Source organism: Gymnodraco acuticeps, unplaced genomic scaffold, assembly GCF_902827175.1.
Source record: "Gymnodraco acuticeps unplaced genomic scaffold, fGymAcu1.1, whole genome shotgun sequence".
NCBI classification, from domain to species: Eukaryota; Metazoa; Chordata; class Actinopteri; order Perciformes; family Bathydraconidae; genus Gymnodraco; species Gymnodraco acuticeps.
This window is the reverse complement of record NW_022992187.1, coordinates 916647-932445: the sequence shown is the minus strand read 5'-3', so window position 1 is coordinate 932445 and position 15799 is coordinate 916647.

Here is a 15799-nt window from a genome sequence, read left to right as displayed (position 1 = left end):
AACGAACGGCTAACGCAGCGTCTAAAGGAGTCTTCTTCTTCTTTGCTTTAATGGAGAATCTTCTTCTTTGGTGTTTATTGGCGGTTGGCAAACCAACTTGTAGGTGCATTACCGCCACCAACTGGACTGGAGTGTGGACAAGAGACTATGCAGAAAACAATAAACTAAATAAAATCAAAGAAACAAAACTCTAGATTATTTAAAATGTATCAATTTCTCTAACGTAATAATCTCACAATACATATTGCCTGATGTTTTCCCTAACAGCCCGGATAGCGAAAAGTCATGGTGTTTTGCTTTCTTCAGTGTCTGGAAAAGCACATTTCTCTGAGTACTATATTTCCTGCAATGCAGTAAAATATGTTCAACAGTTTCTGGCTGGCTACAGTGGATACACTTTCCGGTTGGATGCTTTCCTATTATACTTAATGTATGATTGAGACCTGTATGACCTATTCTCATCCGAGAAATGACATTTTCCTCCCTTCTTTTAAACCCTACCTTCCTTCCATCCCCCACATACCTTTGAATGTTATAAAGATGTCTTCCTGTATCACTAAGGTCCCAATGTTCTTGCCATGTTGTTTGTGCATATTTCTGTATGAATGTTTGAACCTCTGCTTTGCTGAGTGGAACTTCTATGTCTATGTTCATACTTCTGAGTGTTTGTTTGGCCAGAATATCCACCTGTTCATTTCCCTCCACACCAACATGAGCAGGAACCCAGAGGAAACGAGTTGCTATGCCTTTGATTTGCATTTTATATAAAATTAGAAATATTTCATTTAGTATGTCTAAATGAAGATCTGCCTGATCGTATACTCGATAATGCTGAAAAGCTGTCAGATGCAATTATACTATTATGTATTTCTTTCTCCTCTATCCATTTCAATGACAACACCAATGCCAACAACTCTGTGGTGTATACTGACACATGGTCTGTTACCCTTTTCTTTCTGTGTGTATTACTCACTGGGATATACACTGCTGCCCCTGCACGCCCTGTCTCTGGATCTTTGGAGCCTTCTGTAAATATGATTGTTGAGTCTGAGTGATATCTTGCAAAATAATTCTGGACTATGCGCCATACTGGTAATTCTTTCTTTTCCTTTAACTCCTCTCGTATATTGAGGTCTACACTTGGCAATGGGAGCAACCAGGGTGGAATGGACGAGATTGGAACTGTGGGGAAATACTGTATTTGATTCAAACCTATACTTGCTGCTTTAACATCGCCAATCCATCCAAAACTTGTTAAATGTGACTCATTGTGCTCCCAGCAGTCTTTCAAAATACTTTTCGCAGGATGACTATCACTATGCCCCTGAAGGTTTACCCGGTATGCCAACATTAACTTCACTCTTCTTATCCTTAAAGGCATTTCTCCCATTTCCACCTGTATTGCTGATACTGGAGATGTTTTAAAAGCTCCACTACATATTCTCAGGGCCTGAGCTTGTAGGACATCCAGCTTTTTAAGGTTTGATTCTGCTGCTGCCATGAACGCTATACACACATAATCAAATACAGGTCTCATGAGTGCCCAATATATATTCAGAAGTGATGACCTACTCGCTCCCCACTCCTGTCCCGCCAAACACCGAAGTACATTGTTGACCTTTTTACATTTACTTTGAACTTTTCCTATATGATTGCTCCATGTTAGCTTTCCGTCAAACCAAACACCAAGAAATCTTATTGTATTAACCTGTTCAAGAGGTTGCTCATACAATTTTAACGATATAGGAGCAATGTTATGCCGTTTTGTAAAACAAATGTAGCGTCTTAGCTACTGACAGTTTGAATCCCCCATTTATTTGTAAATTGTTCTACTTCAACTATTGCAGCTTGTAAAAAATACATGATGTATTGTCTCTGGTTGTTGGCAACCATTACAATTGTCAGTTGGATGTTTTCCAATCAGATGCAGTGATGAGTTTAATCCTGAGTGACCCAATGTTATCCACCTGTTAATGTTCTGTTCTCTTCTACTACTCCCCCAAGTGCTTCCCGTTCCTACTTCCCTTTGTATCTGGTATAAATGTCTTCCTTTAGTGTTACTGTCCCATAACTTTTGCCATTGTTGCTTGATAATACCTTTTGTAACTGATTTGATTTCTGCTCTACTGATGGGTACTATTAAATCAATCTGGTTTGATTTCAATACATTTTTTGCCAGTTGATCCACTGCCTCATTCCCTCCAATACCCACATGCGCTGGAACCCACACAAATTGAACAACAATTCCCAAATGAACTAACCTAAACATGGTGTGTAAAATGTCATGTAGAATATCCTGACGACATTCTGAAGAGAAGTTGTTTATACTCTCCAGAGCTGCGCTGGAGTCAGAGCAAATGACCACTCGCATTGGCTGTATTTCCTCTACCCACTGAAGTGCTAGTGAGATGCCATCATCTCCACTGTGTATACTGCCAGGTGATCACTTGCTCGCTTTCCCACTTTGACCTTTAACTCAGGACCATAACATGCACAACTAGTTTGACCATTTTCTGAATTTTTAGATCCATCAGTAAATATCTGTATAAACTGCCCATATTGTTCATGTAGAACAGTTCTTGTCCATAAAGTTTTAACCTAACCTCCTCACTTATCCTTTTCCTCGTAACAAATAAAGTTTCAGTTTTTTCCACCGACAATCTAAACCCCCATGTCAGAGACCAGCTTTCAATTTCCGTAATGGCTTCCTGAATCTTAGCTACAATATCATTTACATTTCTACCCCTTTTCCAAATAGCTCCATCATCTGCAAAAAGTGACTTACCAATATCAGATCCTACTTGTGTATCTATATCATTTATCATGATAGAAAACAAAAGAGGACTAATTACACTCCCCTGCGGGGTTCCATTTTCAACTTCATGCCTTCGAGAATATGAATTGCCAACTCGGACTCTGATGGCACGGCCAAACAAAAAATCCATAATCCAATTATATACATTACCTCCCAGACCCATAATGTCCAGTTTTATTAATAATCCTTCCTTCCACATCATATCGTAAGCTTTTTCCACATCAAAGAATACAGCTACAACACACTCCTTATTCACTTGTGCTTTCCTGACTTCAGATTCCAGGCACAGCAGTGGATCTAAAGAACTCCGCCCTCTTCTAAACCCACTCTGATAAGGAGTCATTAGTTTATTTTTCTCAATGTAGTATGTCAGCCTTTCTGTTATCATTCTTTCCATAACTTTACACAAGTGCGATGTCAGAGCTATAGGTCTATAACTGCCTGCACTGGTTGGAGCTTTCCCAGGTTTTCTAATAGGAATAATGACAGACTCTTTCCATATTATTGGCAGCTTCCCTTTCTCCCAAATCTTATTGTACATCTCCAGCAGCTTTTCTAATGCAAAATCACTTAATTTGGCCAACATTATGTAACATACATTATCTTTCCCAGGAGCAGTCATTTTACACTTACTTAATGCTCTTCTCACCTCTTGAATAGAAAAAGGTACATTTACAACACTCTGCGATTGATTTCTTTACTCATATACATTAGGATGTTCATCTAACACTTCCTGTCTCCTGATCTTACCTTCTTCTGTCAAATGTTCAGAAGAATGAACTTTGACAAAATTCTTAGAATTTCTGCCTTCTCCATAGCACCGGTGGCAACTTCCCTCCATAGCGTTGCTCCAGCAGCCTGCTAGCAAAATAGCTTAAAGCTCCAGAAACTTTACTTTACAAATTTTTTGGAGATCACCGTCGGCGATGAAATAAAGAGAACCATGGCCAGGTAAATAAGATGAAGCTGTTCCTTTAGCCCCCAGTAATGTTAACAAATTAATTAATTATAGCTGATGTAATTTACTCATATTTTTTCATATTTAAAATAAGTCTTAATTTTTCTGTACTAATAAAACAATATGTTTTTTAAAGGAACAAAAGCATGTTGTATAGATTGATTGTTAACAATATTAGTGTTCTAATCTTAATAGCTGTGATCATAACAGTTTATATTCTCCTTCTTCCCCTAAACCTGCCCAGATGATGTCCCACTGACCCCAGGTCAGCACCTCCAGGTCCAGCAGCACCGTGCCCCCCCGCTCTGCGGAAATACACAAATAAACATTTTCTATGACCTATTTTTTGTATTAATAAAATTAAACTGAAGACAGTTTAATGACCTAGAGATACCCTATTATTCCACTGCTTTGATTTTGATTTGATTTTTTGATTTGATATACTTTATTAATCCCCGTGGGGAAATAGTTTCTCTGCATTTGACCCATCCTAGTGTTAGGAGCAGTGTGCTGCCATTTTGAACGGCGCCCGGGGAGCAGTGTAGGGAACGGTGCCTTGCTCAGGGACACCTCGGTAGCACTTGGTCTCGCCGGGACTTGAACTGGTGACCTTCTAGTTGCCAAGCCAAGTCCCTATCGACTTCGCCACCACCACCCCAAATGTACACATGTTGTAAATGTGTTTAACAATTACAATTTAATATTGTATTTTCATCTTATCACAAAGTAGAGGTAAGAATATATCCATCCTCTCTCTGCAGCTTCATGTCTTCTATTATTATAACTTTCATCATTGAGACAGAGGAAATCAATCATGTTATTTAACATCATCAGCAGCAACACAAATATCAGCAAAAGTGTGTTTATGGAGTTGTTTATTTGTATTATATGTGCAGCAAGTATATAGAAGCAGCTGTTTGGGGAATCAGACAGACTCAAGCTATAATCGTTAGATATCTATTAAAGAAAGGACACATACAAAATCAAATTCTGAAACTAAGACACAAGTCTGTAGGACGGCAGTAAGCAGAGGTCTGGGTGGAGGATGCTCCTGATCACCGTTTTGCTTTCTCCAGCACCTCGGGGGGTCCAGGTGGATGCAGCTCTGTCCTGATGATCCTCTGGGGTTAGGGGTCCTTCTCCAGCACCTCGGGGGGTCCAGGTGGATGGCAGCTCTGTCCTGATGATCCGCTGGGGTTAGGGGTCCTTCTCCAGCACCTCGGGGGGGTCCAGGTGGATGGAGCTCTGTCCTGATGATCCGCTGGGGTTAGGGGTCCTTCTCTAGCACCTCGGGGGGTCCAGGTGGATGGAGCTCTGTCCTGATGATCCGCTGGGGTTAGGGGTCCTTCTCCAGCACCTCGGGGGGTCCAGGTGGATGGCAGCTCTGTCCTGATGATCCGCTGGGGTTAGGGGTCCTTCTCCAGCACCTCGGGGGGTCCAGGTGGATGGAGCTCTGTCCTGATGATCCGCTGGGGTTAGGGGTCCTTCTCCAGCACCTCGGGGGGTCCAGGTGGATGGAGCTCTGTCCTGATGATCCGCTGGGGTTAGGGGTCCTTCTCCAGCACCTCGGGGGGTCCAGGTGGATGGAGCTCTGTCCTGATGATCCGCTGGGGTTAGGGGTCCTTCTCCAGCACCTCGGGGGGTCCAGGTGGATGGCATCTCTGTCCTGATGATCCGCTGTGCACTTTTTAGATTAGGGCTCCTTCTCCAGCAGATCCATTTCTCCAGAATTTTCCTAATTACAGAGAAAAACAAGAGAAAAATAAAAAAGTGAATTAATCATATTAAACACAGGGTTGCAAAAATATTATTGCAAAATGTAACTCTAAGCATTTCAGACAAACAATCCCTAAAGGATCATTTTGTTTTATTATTATGGGATTAGGATAAATTAAATAAACTTGAACCTAAATAAAAGATGATCAAATCTGGTGGAAATATTGAAAATAGGCTTTTCTTTTAGCCCTACCTCAAAGCAGCATGAGCTGAATACAAAGGTTGTAATGTTGTCCCAAAGTTTAATAAACAGTAAAACATTGGAACATGTCAGAGAAATAAATAAAGCTAACAGCAGCTACACGTCAGGATAGCATTTTATAAATCCCACCGTACTGTAGGCTCTACTGGTCTAAATGTTTTCACTTTGGTCTGTTTATGTAACATAAAGTATAACTTATCTATAACAGAGCCAAGATCTCTGTATGACTTAAGTAAACTTCTGAATTGAATAAAAAATAAGTGTAAACAACAGTGCAGTACGTCCAGCTAGCTAGTTAGCGTCACATATTTATCCGTATTATTTAACGAAAATGTACGTTTTAATGCCCCTTGGGTTTGACGTGTGTGACGTTAGTTAGTAAGACCCAAGCTGTTTTTTTATATGCATTTTTTATTTCTCTTTGCTATTTGGGCTTATTGGAACCTGATAAGTATAAAAACTAAGTATCATCTTTTGCCATGATGTACTTTTAGAGAAAAATGATGTCCACATATGTGAACACTCGTTCTGAATTTCCCAAAAAGTCATTAAAGTCACCTTTTTGTAATAGAGTGAAAAACTCTTTTATTTCCACCTTGAACACAGCAGTTTTTTCCTGGCTGCTTTTGCATGTATTAATAACTTATACACACAACATTTTGCATGTTTTGCAACATGTTTTGAACATCTGAGTAAAAACAACATGAAAACACTGCATTTTTGCTCCTTTTGGTCTGTCACAACTACAGTACGGCTCATTTAAAACGCTACAAACAGTTGCAGGAAGACATCATATGCCTGTAACAAAATATAAAACATTCAAAGCATTTTGCATTGTCACTGTTGCATCTAATAATACCACATAGGCTGTATGTGTTTTGAACATCATTGTGAAAAAACAAAAAGAAAACAAACCAAAATTGTTGCCCCCTTTGGACAGTCACAGCTACAGTATGGCTTATGTGAAATGTTGCATTGGTTATGTAAAAAAATAAATAGGAATGCCCTTTTCTTTAGGAACATACACACCTATGTGTGAAAGGCTGTGTAACAGTTGCGATCGCCTTGCAAGCACAAGAACACTTTGCAGGTCACACAACGCACTCGGGTTCTTCCAGTGCAGCCTGCTACCCTGCAGCGCGCCGCGTTCTTCAGGCTGATCATCTCTGAGAGATGGGCATTCGCCCTCCTGCGGACCGAGACATGGGGCACTGCCGTCACAGGACGTTTCTTCCCTTGATTTGAGTTGTCTTCTTCCTCTGACTGTTCAGAGAGGTCTGCATCGCTTCCTTGACCGTGATGCTGGGCCAAGAGGGTCGTAGCCATTTCCGTACGGAACTCAAGGAACTGCATGATGCTCTTCTTTGGTGCAGCACATATTGCGAGGTCTTTGCGGTAGAGTAGCCAGCTGTTGGCTAAAGCCAGATCCGTGAAGTGCATTAGCATCCGCATCGTCCACTTCTTAGTACGGGCGCTCATTCGATAGTAGCTAATCATTCTATCGATCAAATCAACTCCACCCATCTTGAGGTTGTACTCACGGACAATGCTTGGTCGCGAGACAGTCACATATTGTTTCAATTTCTTGTCCCAGCGCTGGCAGGTGTCTTCAGGCTCTGTGCCATGAACAAGACATCATCAATACTGGTTTGTTGTCGTACCACTTCACTACACACAACTTTCCGTCTTCAGTGTAAAGTTCTGATGAGGTACCTCTTCCTGTGTTTTTCATGGTTTTGTCAGAGGGTAGCTTCTCCTTCGCGCCAGCGAGTCGGTTCTTCATTATTGTATCAGTAATGTACATCTCCTTCTTCATCATTTGTTCCACACCTCGGATGCTTGTGAAGAACCGGTCACAATACACTTTCGTGCCACGATGCAGAGTTTGACACAGACGAGCCAAGACTAAGCCTCCCAACCCCAGGCCCACCTCTTCTTCTTCGACCTGCTCAAGCAGTGCATCTTTACCTTGATACAGATCAAAGTCCAGCACAATGCCATCTGCTGTAGCACAAACGAAGTTCTTGATGCCAACTGGGTTTGGCTTCATTGGCAGATATTGTCTGCATGGACAGGCTCCTGTGAAAGGAATCATCTGCTCATCAATAGATGCGCATTCAGGTCGATTCTGAGACTTGCAGCCTTGCAGAATCCGATCCAGAAAAGGCCTCACCTTCCAGAATGTGTCCCTCTTCCTCAGATCTTCTGGCACATCATCATCAATTAGCACTTTTATTGATCCCCTCAGTCTGAAGAATCTGTCGCGCGTGAATCTGTCAGTGATGGCAGTGATTCTCAAGGCTTTGGACCAGTACATCCTGATTGTTGGGTATCGGATGCAGGGCATCAAAATACAGGCACCAAAAAAGTGGTAAACCTCATCTACAGAGGTGTTGAGTGGGTCCCCACTCCTAGACAGTGACATAGCATTAGAGCAGGGGTGGGGAACCTCCGGTCCCCGGGCCGTATACGGCCCGCGAGACAATTTGATACGGCCCTCGAGATAACTCACGCAAAAAAAAAAAAAAAAAATAAATCTAGACCGCAAAATAATTAAACAAGCGAGTGCCTGTTTTTCCTGGCCAAGGTCAGGGTCCTTGAACACAACACGAGCCTAACGTGTCATCACGTGGTATATGTCTCGTCCGACAGGGGTTTAGAGCTGCCGGAGAGCACAGCACCAGAACGCCGCTCCGGGCCGGGACATCACAAATGGCAGTACCCATAAGGAGCCGTACACATGCCGCAGTTTTGCGTGGCTGTGTCTTTAGTTGTAAGCACAGTGGCGATCTGTTCATCTGTCATACTGATCATATAGTCAATAACTGTTGTTATTAGCATCTGGTTAGCTAGCTATGCTAACGAATATAAGAGCTTTTTCTCCAACCAGTGAGGTAAAGGCACATCTTTATATGATCATTATAGTTATACAAAAAATAAGAGAATACAGTAAACAGGTATAAAATACTATGACAGTAAAAAAAAGTTGTTATTAATAAACAAGAATACAGTTTGAAAGGAGAGTGATTTGTAAAATATCCATAAAGAACAAGGGAATCTGCTTACAGTTCTGTTTCATATGGGTGTTGAGAGATGTATCCATAGATCTCTTAATGTTGCTCTCAAAGTGCACCAGATTGATGCTTTTCACTTCGCCCCCACTTAAATCATATTCACATGGATAGGATACTAAATTGCACACATCTTGTGTCTATATCTTTCTGTTTTGGTGGTCATGCCACAATCGTGCACGCGCGAGTCATGGTAAAATATCTGGATTAAGAGGTTGCTTTTTCTTTGCACAGCATGAAAGAAAGGCCAAATGAATGGGCTGTGATTTTAGTATTTTTAAGCAGACGTCAATAATTTGTACGGCCCTCGGAGGATGTTGAAAAAATTGAAATGGCCCTTGAGAGGAAAAAGGTTCCCCACCCCTGCATTAGAGCAATCTGAAATCATTTTCATCAAATCTCTATCTATGTACTGTTCAAAATAGTTTAGTGGGGTCCAGCCATTTCTGTCAAGCTCAGTTTCGTCCTCATGCTCAAACTGGGCAAGGTCTGGCATCAATGGAGTAGCCCTCCAGCGCAACCCACGTCCTGCACAACCAGAATCAGAATAAAAATAGTACTTATTGCAAAGTAAGTTACATATTTTTACCCATGCAAGCAATTCACTGAGGTGTATTGGTGCATAACGTAGTTGAATCTGAGTGGACGTTTATATGACATTTGAAGATTTACCCTCAAGGCATGCTAAAATAATAACAATTACCTTTATTGGGCTGTCCCTGAGTGCTTGGTCCTGGTGTTGGCTCTTCCGAGTCATCATCGGAGCGATCAGCCTCGATCTGCTAAGTTTGACGGCGCCGCCTGAGAGTGCGGGATGAACCTGTATCTGTCCCTGTCCCTGAACCTGTCACCAAGTGTTGTAAATAAGCATTTTGCTTCCTATCCTTCACCTAGCCCTGAGGCCCTGCCTAAAATAAACAAATATCCACTGGGTCTTGGCTAACCATTATTTGCACCACGGAGACGTTTACATCCTCTGCTGTGCTCAGTGGGCTGAGGAATGGGGTCCTCATCATCACTACTGTCATCCTCATCCTCACTGCTGCTTTGCTCCTGTGGTGGGGGTTGATAATTGGCATCCAGGATGGGATCATCGTTGTCAGACAAGTCTTCCAAATCTGAGTTGTCTCCATCAATTAACCCAAGTAGCTCCAATGCTCTTTGCACAGAAAAACGCTCTGGAAATAAAAACATGAAAAAATCAAATACAAACCAATGTCATTTATATATGTATGTATTTATGTATTTCTTTGTTATTTATTTCATCGGGACAATGTACAGCTTTTTAGCTGCACCATAGTTAGCTATAAGCTATTTTACATATTAGCATTTTCGACCAACCTAAGTCCCTATGTACACATACGTGTTTAGCGGCATACCAAATTGTTATTTTTACAAATGTTTTGTCAAACATACAATGCTTTGATAAATATCTAAATCAGAAAAAGCCTTGAAATATGATAGGACTTCTTACCTTGTCGAGGTTTGTATTTGGAGCTGCCACTTGAATTATCCCTTGTGTTTGCCGCCATTTTGAATTTGTACCGTAGTGTGTTGTACTCTTCAGACACCACCAGATGGCAGTGTAAGTGCCCACATACGTGGCCATGAGGCCCCAGTTCAGCAGAATTTACGATTGTGGTCATATGACCAAAAATGTGATGTCCACGCATGTGTACGCCAGGCCCTAGGAGGTTTTTAAAGTAAGTTAAAACCCAATACTCACATTTATTAGTTATTCCTCCGCTTGCTGCTGCTGTTAAATCCACTCTGCTGGGGAGACCGGAAGCGATTTCATTTGAAAAAAAACGCACTCTTCCCTGCGCGCATTGCACCCTGGGATATGGTAGGCCGCGGAGTGTACATCAGATGTATCCTTCAAATTGGGGAAAAGTAGGCTGCATTCGTGGGCCGCATTCGGAGGAGTCTTGTCTTTTTTTTTATTGGGACAGCCTTCTTTCGGCGGAAGTGACGCGTGCGGTCTACGAATGCACCCTTCGAAGGATGCAACCCCTACATTGCGACACAGCCAGGGGTAGTTCTGCCGGAGAGCACCAGAACGCCCTCCGGCACTTCACAAATTGCAGTACCCGTAAGGAGCCGTACACATGCCGCAGTTTTTGCGTGGCTGTGTCTTTAGTTGTAAGCCCAGTGGCGATCTGTTCATCTGTCATACTGATCATACAGTCAATAACTTTGTTGTTATTAGCATCTGGTTAGCTAGCTATGCTAATGAATATAAGAAGCTTTTTCTACAACCAGTGAGGTAAAGGCACATCTTTATGTGATCATTATAGTTATAAGAGAATAAAGTAAACAGGTATAAAATACTATATGACAGTAAAAAAAAGTTGTTATTAATAAACAAGAATACAGTTTGGAAGGGGAGTGATTTGTAAAATATCCATAAAGAAAAAGAAAATCTGCTTCCAGTTCGGTTTCATATGGGTGTTGAGAGATGTATCCACAGATCTCCTAATGTTGCTCTCAAAGTGCACCAGATTGATGCTTTTAACTTCAACATTTAAAAAAAAAATCTTCCCGGGGGAGCATGCCCCCGGTCCCCCCTAGATGAGGTTAGGTCCTCAACCCACTTAAATCATGTTCACATGGATAGGAAATTAAATACCATCCATCCATCCATCTTCTCCCGCTTATCCGTGGTCGGGTCACGGGGGTATCAGTTCCAGCAGAGAGCCCCAAACTTTCTTTTCCCTGGCGACATCAACCAGCTCTGACTGGGGGATCCCAAGGCGCTCCCAGGCCAGAGAAGAGATATAATCCCTCCACCTGGTCCTAGGTCTACCCCTTGGTCTCTTCCCAGCTGGACGTGTCTGGAACACCTCCCTAGGGAGGCGCCCAGGTGGCATCCTAACTAGGTGCCCGAACCACCTCAACTGGCTCCTTTCGACGCGAAGGAGGAGCGGTTCAACTCCGAGTCCCTCCCGGATGACTGAACTTCTCACCTTATCCCTAAGGGAGACACCAGCCACCCTGCGGAGAAAACCCATCTCTGCCGCTTGTATCCGCGATCTCGTTCTTTTGGTCATGACCCATCCTTCATGACCATAGGTGAGGGTAGGAACGAAAATGGCCCGGTAGACAGAGAGCTTTGCCTTCTGGCTCAGCTCCCTTTTTGTCACAACGGTGCGGTAAAGCGACTACAGTACCGCTCCCGCTGCTCCGATTCTCCGGCCCATCTCACGCTCCATTGTTCCCTCACTCGAGAACAAGACCCCGAGATACTTGAACTCCTTCACTTGGGGTAAGGACTCATTCCCTACTTGGAGCGGACAGTCCATCGGTTTCCTGCTGAGAACCATGGCCTCAGATTTGGAGGTGCTGATCCTCATCCCAGCCGCTTCACAGTCGGTTGTGAACCGATCCAGTGAGTGCTGAAGGTCGCAGACCGATGAAGCCATTAGAACCACATCATCTGCAAAAATCAGTGGTGCAATACTTAGTCCACCGAACTGCAGACCCCCTCCGCGACGACTACGCCTCAAAATCCGATCCATGTATATTACAAACAGGATTGGTGACAAAGCGCAGCCCTGGCGGAGGCCAACCCTCACCGGAAATGGGTCCGACTTACTGCCGAGGACCCGGACACAGCTCTCGCTTTGGGAGTAGAGAGATTGGATGGCCCTGAGTGGAGACCCCCTCACCCCATACTCCCGCAGCACCTCCCACAGTAACTCCCTGGGAACTCGGTCATACACCTTCTCCAAGTCTACAAAACACATGTAGACCGGATAAGCGTACTCCCAGGCCCCCTCCAGGATCCTTCCGAGAGTAGAAAGCTGATCCGTCGTTCCACGACCAGGACGGAATCCGCATTGTTCCTCCTGAATCTGAGGTTCGACAATCGGCCTGACCCTCCTTTCGAGTACCTTAGAGTAAACTTTCCCCGGGCAGGCTGAGTAGTGTGATGCCTCTGTAATTGGCACATTGTAATTGGACCTGAAATGACTCTAGGATAAATTGAGTGAAAGGACGTCAAATTTCAATATGGCAGGTGAGAGTAGATGAAGACAGGATGAGAAAAGAAAAGAGTTTGAGTGTAAATACCGTCTCTGGGTATATCTCTAGAAGTGGCTTTATATACCATATTATACTGTAATTTTCTCTGTCAGTTTGCAACAAAGTCGCTTATTTTAAAAACAGTACGCAAAGGTCAAAAGGATTTCTGAGGTGGGACTTTTTCTTCAGTAGAAAGAAGTTCCGGTAAAACCTGTAGAGGTTAGAACATTTAAAGTCATATTTCATGGTGCAGATTTTCAGGTCTGTGTTGTTGGGGTTTCAAGTTTGTTCCTGACTAAAGTCCACTGGATCATCTCACCTCAAAGTCCGATTAGAAACTGTTCTTGACAAAAATGTTTCTCAACATCAATTTCAGAGACCGTAGTTGTACTACTTTTTAAACTATACGAAATGATTATTTACTACGGTTGAATGAATAACTTAAAGTTCAAACTACATTTAAATCTGGGTTAATGTAATTGTTTTGCAGATGTAATGATCTCACATGCCCACTAGATGGAGGTGTTTAGAGTGATTGACTGGTCTGGGCTCCAAATGGTTCATCGTGTTAAAGAGGGTTGTAGTGGACAAGGTAAATGTTTCTCAACGTTCAGACAGCCTACATCTCTAATACTTGTTGATAACAATCACTAAATATAGTGTTGTAATTGTTATATTTTTTCTCAACAACAAGTGTCTAATTATCTGTCAGCCCAAGAGTGAATTGCAAAGAAAATAATCAGACAAATGGATATCATGGTCACTACAAGTATATTTAACACAAGAAGGGCATGTTTTAAAATTCTGGGCATGGATTATTTGAATTTCTATATGTGGAACATAAAATGTCCTCCAATTATGCAATGACCCATATACACAGTTATCAGTTACTGCCTTACTTTTCAATCTACGGTATGTCCGGGGTCTCATTGACTTTATGATAACTTGAACCCTTTAGAAGTGACCCTGGCAAGAGTATGAGGTCCTCCACATCATCACTAGCCTGAACCGAAACACTCTTACAGACTTTGGGACAGGCATTCATCACTAATGGAAAGGACAATTGATGCAAATTGATGAGGATAATAAAACTAACTTTTTAATATGGCAGGTATCTAATAAGGTTTATAACAATGTCACATCTCAGAAATGTTCCACCTATAAGTCACCAATTGAAACAACACGTATGTGACCGTCATTATAGTGCTTATTGGTTGGTGATGTATGAATTGTGAATGTTTTCCTGGGTGGCACAGTCAGGCGATATGGTTCAATCCTACAATATAAGGTTTCCCTCCTGCTACATGGGTAAGGGTAATACTTTTTCAACAATGATGGTGAGTTGAGTCCATTATGTGCCTTTGGTACTGTGCAGGCACATATGCATGATTAAGTTCATGGGCTATGGCATAACAATCTAACTCCAGCCAGGTTCCAAAAACTGCCTGCACTGCTAATATGCTCGAACTCTGGCTTGCCTTGTCCCCCGTCGATATGCCCTTGTCATTGCAATTTGGGGGTGAAGTCTCTTGCCCAAAGACACTTCAACATGTTGACTGCAGAGAAATCGTGCATGGTATTATTCTTTTTTTAAATCTTATTAAAGTAGACCTCATAATTTGTATTTACTGCCAGTCAAATGACTGGAGGTATTTTCACCCAGGGCCATGCAGATGTGAAAATGTTTCCTTTCATCCTGTGGATGTGTTTAAAAATAATAATGATTGTATTGAGGAAAATCGCAAAGGAAACTCAAAGACGAGAATGAGTCAAATAAATGTTTATGTTGAAAGTTAGAATGCAGTGCAGAAAAAAAGAAAGCCTTGGTAAATCAGGTCGAAAAGTTCAAGCATGAACATCACTCTGAATAAATAAAGCACTTATGAGAGGAAATGAAAGGTCTCAAATGTGCAAACTCATTGGAGGGTTTTATAAGCGTCCTTGGGTATATGAAAGGCGCTATATAGATTTAAATTATTATTATTATTCAACTGGGGGAAAATGCCATCATGTCACATAACATATTTGTTGATGAAAAATAGACAATAAGAATGGTCTGGATGCAGGGACACATCTCTAAGGAATGAGTGGCTGAGTAAGTAAATGATTGGTCTACAATAATTGAAGTAGTGCCTGACAGCACATAAACCTCTAGTACCATTGCTCGCTATCTCAATAATCATGACAGATTAAATACAGGATGTAAAACCTGACAACAGTGTCAGATGTGCAAATCAGAAGCAGAGCAGCCAGATCTCAGGGCTATTGAAAGAATGTCTGAAGAAAAACAAAGTTCTCTGCTGGTGAGCTCATGCATAGAGACGAGAGGCCTGTGCTTCAACATGACATATTTGAAATCACTGAAACATCATGTGTTTATCTGCCTTTGCTACAGACAGTGATGATGAGGTGGCATTACACATTTAACCACAAGGTGTCAGTTGTGGTTTGTTATTAGAGGATATGTGACAGTAACCTATGACAACGAATCAATAAAGTGTGGAAGTGAATCAGACTGTAGAAAGACGACCACGAAAACAATGACCATAAAGAGTCTAATATAGTATGCCACAAAAGATTAAATCATATCATAATATTGAAAATATAATAGTCAGTCATTACATATATAAACGGGAATTTAGAAACATGAAATAGTGGTGTAAACAGAGCTCAGATCAGTGTGAGCTCATCTGTCCGCCTCAGCACTGACAAACAAGAAGTGTTCTAACTGAGGTGAAATCCTGCTGCCATTCCACAGCAGGCCATTATTACTCTACCCTGTAATCACACACACACACACACACACACACACACACACACACACACACACACACACACACACACACACACACACACACACACACACACACACACACACACACACACACACACACACACACACACACACACACACACACACACACACACACACACCTCTGTAACTTGCTGCTACA